The following is a 7,197-nucleotide window of genomic DNA, read 5'->3' as shown; positions in this document are numbered from 1 at the left end:
TTATGCAGATGGGACCAAGAAAGCAGGAGGTAGCAACCATTTTAGATTCATTAGTAACACATATGCACATCAAAAGTGGGAAATAAATCCAACCAAAATTCAAGGGCCTTCTACCTCAGTGAAATTCTTAGGAGTCCAGTGGTATGGGGCATGCAGAGATATTCCCTCTAAGGTGAAGGATAAGTTATTGAACCTGGCCTCTCCCACCACTAAGAAAGAGGCACAATGTTTAACAGGCTTATTTGGATTGTGGTGACAGCACATTCCTCACTTGGGTGTGTGTGGGGCCTGGGACAGGAGAAGGCTCTTCACCAGGTCCAGGCTGCTGTGCAGGCTGCACGACCACTTAGACCATATGATCCAGCAAATCTGATGGCACTTGGGGTGTCAGGGACAGATAGGGATGCTGTTTGGAGCCTTTGGCAGGCCCCTATCAGAGAATCACAAAAGAGACCTTTGGGATTTGGAAGCAAGACTCTACCATCCTCTGCAGATAACTGTTCCCCCTTTGAGCAACAGTTCTTGGCTGTTATTGGGCCTTGGTGGAAACAGGACATTTGACAATGGGCCACCAAGTTACCTGCAACCTGAACTGCCCATCATGAGCTCCGTATTATTGGACCCACCAAGTCATAAGTAGAATGTGCACAGCAGTAACCTATTATCAAATGGAAATGCTATATACGAGACCAGGCCTGAGAAGATCCTGAAGGACCAGCAAGTTACATAAAGAAGTTGCCCAAATGCCTATGGTTTCTACTCCTGTTACAATATTGTCTGCTACCAAGCATGCACCTATGGCCTCATGGGGCGTGCCCTATGATTAGTTGTCTGCAAGAAAAAGGACTGGGCCTGGTTTATTGATGGTTCTACATGTTATGTAGGCACCACCGAGAGTGACAGATCTGACAAGAGCAGAGACCAATACCAAGCCCTAGATATGGCACCATTCCCTGGGGGTAACCAGTTAGCAACCTAGTGGCAGGTTGACCACACTGGACCACTTCCTCTGTGGACAGAACAATGCTTTGTCAATACTAGAGTAGATACTTTATTCTGGTCATAGATTTTTTTTTTTTATATGTAATGCTTCTGCCAAAACCACCATCTGTGAACTACAGAATGCCTTATCTACTATCATGGTATTACACATAGTATGGCTTCACCAAGGAACTCACTTCATAGCCAGAGAAGTGTGACAGTGGACCACAATCATGGAATCCACTGGTCTTACCATGTCCCCTACCATCCTGGAGCAGCTGGCCTGATAGAAAGATGGAATGACCTTGAAGACACAGTTACAGTGCCTATTAGGTGGCAGCATCCTGGAGGGCTGGGGCAAGGTTCTCCGGAAGGCTGTGTATGCTTTGAACTGGCATCCAACATATGGGAGCCATGACCCACAGGTCCAGAAATCAAGGGTGAAAAGGGGAATAGTTCCACTCATTATAACCCTAGTGACACACTAAGAAAATTTTTGCTTCCTGTTCCTGTGACCTCAAGTTCTGCTGGCCTAGAAGTTTCAGTTCCAGAGTGGGGAGTGCTCCTGCCAGGAGCCACAGCAAACATTTCATTGAACTGGGACCTCAGTTCTCCTCCTGGCCACTTTGGGCTTCTGATGCCTTTAAGCTAATAGGCTAAGAAAGGAATAATAGTGTTAGGAGGGGTGATTGATCCAAATTACCATGGGAAAACTGGATTGCTTCTCCACAATCGAAGTAAGAAAGATATCTGGAGTCCAGGAGATCCTTCAGGGCATCTCTTGGTGCTACCAGGTCCTGAGATTAAAGTCATGGAAAACTGTGGTTGCCTAATCCTGGCAGGATGGCAAAGGGCACAGACCCATCAGGAATGAAGGTGTGGGTCACTGCTCCAAACAAAGAACCAAAATCTGCTGAGGGACTTGACGAGGGTGCAGGAAATACAGAATGGGTAGTAGAAGAAGGTAGTTCTAAATACCATCTAAGGCCATGTAACCAGTTGCAGAAATGAATATTATAGTTGACATGAGCATTTCTGTTGTATTTTGTTAAGAATGTGTTTGTACTAATGGAAACACATGAAATATGAACCAATAGCTGAGGAGCCCCCAACTGAAACAAGCCCTCTGGATAAGTGAGACAGTTGATTAGCTTGAACTGTTTGGGAGGCACCCAGGCAGTGGGAGCAGGACCTGTCCTCAGTGCATGAGCTGGCTGTTTGGAACCTGGGGCTTATGCAGGAATACTTCACTCAGCCTAGGTGGAGGGGACTGGACCTGCCTGGACTGAATCTACCAGGTTGAGCTGAATCCCCATGGGAGTCTTTGCCCTGGAGGATATGGGAATGGGGGATGGGCTGGGGGGAGAGGCCCCCCCCCCGGAGGGGGAGGACAGGGGAACCCACAGCTGATATGCAAAATTAAATTAAATTATAAAATAAAAAAAATGAATGTGTTTGTACAGATATTTTTGTTTTCTTTCCTCAATTTCTTTATAATGTGATGTAATATCAATTAAGAGAATATCAATGATTATCATACTTAAGTTTGAGATACTAAAAGAATGTCCCTCAAAGGACATTGACACCTAAATTTGTAATGCATTTGCAGTTGTACAAGGGACAGTTATATCATGTTAGGTGTAATTGTGACCTGGTTAAATATATAACACACTTGCAATTGTACATGGGATATTTACGTCACGTTTAGGTATTATTATGATCTGGTTATTTTTCATTTGGAAATTAATCATGACATAAGGAGATATGATTGTGTGTCAAGTTGATGGTGGGGGGGACTTGTGATGGCTATTTTTGGTTGTCAACTTGATTATATCTGGAATTAACTAAAACCCCAAAATGGAGTGCCACACCTGTGAGGGATTTTTACTTAATTTGAAGTAGGAATGTCTACCTCTAATCTGTATCTTTGAGGTGGAAAGAAACACCTTTAATCCACATCTACGCCTTCTGTTGGAAGCCTATATAAGGACATGGAAGAAGAGAGCAAGCTCTCTCTCTCTCTCTCTCTCTCTCTCTCTCTCTCTCTCTCTCCCCCTCTCCCTCCCCTCCCCCCCTCCCCTCTCCCTCCCCCTCTCCCTCCCTCCCCCCCTCCCTCCCTCCCTCTCTCCCTGCCTGCTTGCTCTGTCTTGCTAGCAAGTCCATTCCTTCACACTGGCATTAGAGCCTACTTCTCCAGGATTCCAGTGTATATTGAAGACCAGCTGAGACAGATAAACTGAACAGCTACTGGACTGGAAAAACAAGAACAAACCAAATGCAAATCTAGTAGAGAGCAAGAGATACTGAAAACCAGTGCAGAAATGAATGCAATAGGATAAAGCAAACAGCACAAGGGTAGAGGAATCTAAGCACTGGTTCTTTGAAACATTAACAAGCATGACAGATCCTTGGCCCAGCCAACCAAAAGAAAGGAAGAAATGACCCAAATTGAGAGAATCAGAAATTAACAGAGAAATATTACAGCAGACACCAAAAAATTTTCAGAATATTGTTAAGGAATACTTTTAAAATTCATACTCCATTGAGTTAGAAAACCTAATTCCTAGGTTCATCCAAACCACCAGAGTTAAGAAGAGAGCAACAACCTAAACAGACCAGAACAAATAAGGGGAGAGAAACAGTGATCAAAACCTTCCAACTAAAAAGTGCTCAGACCAGATGGATTCACAGTAGAATTCTACCAGATTTTCAAAGAAGATCTGCAGCCAATATTTCTTAAATTATTCAAAAAATTAGAAACAGAAGGAATACTCTCAAACTCCATCTATGAAGCCAACATTAATCTAATACCAAAACCAGATAAAGACACAACAAAAAAGATAATAATAGATCAATATTCCCGATGAACAGATTAAAAAATCCTCAATAAATTATTTGCAAGCCAAACATAAAAAAATTGTTCTCAAGCCAAATATAAACAAAATATTTAAAAATCATCTACCATGATCAAGTTGGGTTTATCTCAGAGATCTAGGAATAGTTCAACATACATAAATTAATAAATATGATAATATAAATGGACTTCTTAAAAACACACACACAAGAAAATATATTTGATGAAATCCAACATTCCTCCATTATAAAAGTGCTGGAGAGAGTAGAACTGGGGGAACAACCTCAAAATAATAAAGGCGACGTATGACAGACCCACAGCAGTATCACCCTGAGTAGAGAAAAACTTAAAGCAATCTCATTAAAATTAGGAACAAGACAAGACTATCCATCATCCTCATTTCTTCCCAATATAACCCTTGAAACACTAGCTAGATCAATAAGAGAAAGAAAATAAAAGGTAAATAGGAAAAGCCAAATTATCCAAATTTGCAGATGATATGATATTATATATAATGACATGATATTATATATAAGAGAGTCTAAAAACTCCACCAGACAACTTCTAGAAATAAATATTTTCAGCTTCCAGGTATGCCAGGCCCTACCTATTGAACAGTCCTGAAGAGGGGAGTGAGGACTGAGTAATAATAGATAGGAAAAACAGAGACATAGACGAAAAAGAAAAAGACAGAGACATAGGATAGCTTCGGGAAGGCTCTGAGTTGATACCCCAGCAGCCCCGAATTTATGTCTCATAGCCTTTTTATATCCAAAGCAAGGGAGGCAAAAGAACCTCCCCCTCTCAAGGACACCATGCTTTAAGGACAGACAAGCTTAAATACCTCCTTAATTCTCAAAACATCTAGGAACCACACCTTCCGGCAAAGCACCCTGTTATACAGCCTTGGGGAGTAAGACATCTAGTAACCATGCCTTTGTCCAAACATCCTGTTTTACAGCCTTGCAGAACAAAACAAACTTAGACTCTCTAACCTTAAGTCAAGATGAAAACAAGCCCCAAGCTGGAGTCACTGTGGGCTCCCACACAGGGACAAAATCAATTTAAGTCAGCAGACTTTTAGCAAATAGGCTGAGAAAGGGATAGAACACTTTCATTCACAACAGCTTCAAATAAATAAACAAGTAAGTAAAATATCTAGGAATTAACCCAATCTTTTTCACCAGGCAGTGGGGGCACTTACTTTTAATCCCAGCTTTCAGGAGGCAGAGGCAGGCAGGTCTACAGATCAAGTCCCAGAACAGCCAGGGCTCAACAGAGAAACCCTGTCTACAAATACCAAGAAAAATACATAAATAATTAATTAAAAAGAAAACTTTCAGTCAAGCGGTGGTGGTGTATGCCTTTAATCCCAGCACTCAGGAGGCAGAGGCAGGTGGATCTCTGTGAGTTCAAGGCCAGCCTAGGCAACCCTGTCTCGAAAAACCACAAGAAAAAGGAGAAGGAGGAGGAGGAGGAGGAGGAGGAGGAGGAGGAGGAGGAGGAGGAGGAGGAGGAGAAGGAGAAGGAGAAGGAGAAGAAAACTTTCAATCTCTGAGAAAGAGATTAAGGAAGAAATTAGAATAGTGGTTCTCAATGCTGTGACCCTTTTGTTGTGCTGACTCCAACCATAACATTATTTTTGTTGCTACTTCATAACTGTAATTTTGCTGTTGTTATGGATCATAATGTAAATATCTATGTTTCCTGATGGTCTTAGGTGACCCCTATGAAAGAGTCCTTTGACCCCATGGGAGTTGTGGCTCACAGATTAAGAACCACTGCATTAGAAGTTGGGAAGACCTCACATATTCATGGATTGCAAATGACAATTCTACCAAAACCAATTTACAGATTCAATGCAATCTTAATCAAAATCTCCATGATATTCTTAAAATGTAAAAAAAAAAAAAAAAAAAAAAAAAAAAATCCTAAAGCTTTTATGGGACAATAAAAACCAGGACAGCTATGGTGTTTTGAATGAGGTAGATAACCCCCAGTCTCAGGAGCTGTTTGAGGAGGCTTGAGGGATGTGGTCTTGTTGGAGGAAGGATGTCACTGGAGGTGGGCTTTGAGAGTTTAGACACATGCTATCCCCAGTTTGCTCTCTCTGCTTCCTGCTTGTGGTTTAAGATGTGAACTCTCAGATTATTGCTCCAGCCACCACACCTGCCAGCTACAATCCTTCCCTACTGTGATGATAATGAACTCTTTACCCCTCTGGAACTGTAAGCCCAGATATACTCTCTTCTATGCCTTGGTCATGATGTTTTATCACAACAAAGAAAAGCAATGAAATAACCAATGCAATCCTGAAGAGAAAGAATATTGCTGGACAGATTACCATTCCAGACCTCAGGATACATTACAGAGCAATAGTAATAAAACAGTATGATACAGGCACAGAAACAGCAGGCTGAGCAAGCCATGTGGAGCAAGACTGTATGCACCACCCCTCCATGGCATCAACTCTTATCTCCAGGTTCCTGCCCTGTTTGAGTTCCTGTCCTGACTTCCTTCAACAATGAACAGTGATATGAAAGTGTAAGCTAAGTACAGCCTTTCCTCCCCAGGTTGCATTGATCATGGTGTTTCATCACAGCAATAGAAACCCTAAGACAATACACATAAAGGCAAATCCATCAGAATAAAGCATATCTGTCAAAAGAAACTCTAAAATTCAGGAGGGAGTGGAACTGTGTATTTCAAGTTCCAAAAAACAAATATTTGGCTCACATTGCTATCTCCAGGAAAGATATCCTTCACAATTAAGGGAGGAAGAGAAACTTGCCATGGTAAGCACTCATACTGAAAGAATCTGTAACCATTAGCCAGCCCTCCCTGGCATCCAGTATGCAGAAGAGAAATGTAAACATATTGAGGCTGCAAGGAAGGAAAGCTCACTGAAACAGCAAATAAGTGAATGAGGGTTGCCAAGGTATCAAATGACAAAGGAAGGAAATGACAGGAATAAATCTGCATCTTTCAATAACAGTTCTGAATTGAAGTTGTTAATCTTCAATTCCCGAATCAGAAGACAAAGACTGACTCACCGGATTGAAATATAGGACCTGAATTATACTAGGGAAGTGCCCTAAGGGACGCTGAGCACCCACCCGGCAGATCAAGAACATGGAAAGGGGGCTGGAGCGAGGCTCAGCAGTTCAGAGCATTTGCTCTTCTTGCAGAAGACCCAACTGGTTCTCAGCAGGCATGTCAGCTTAGCTACAGCTCCAGGGATCCGATACGCTGTTAGACTCTGAGGGCACCCATAGAAATGTGGTCTCACACACACACACACACACACACACACACACACACACACACCACAATTATAATTTAAAAAAGAACCATGGAGAGAC

Source organism: Onychomys torridus, chromosome 10 (assembly GCF_903995425.1).
Source record: "Onychomys torridus chromosome 10, mOncTor1.1, whole genome shotgun sequence".
Classification (NCBI taxonomy): Eukaryota; Metazoa; Chordata; class Mammalia; order Rodentia; family Cricetidae; genus Onychomys; species Onychomys torridus.
This window is presented reverse-complemented; position numbering follows the sequence as displayed.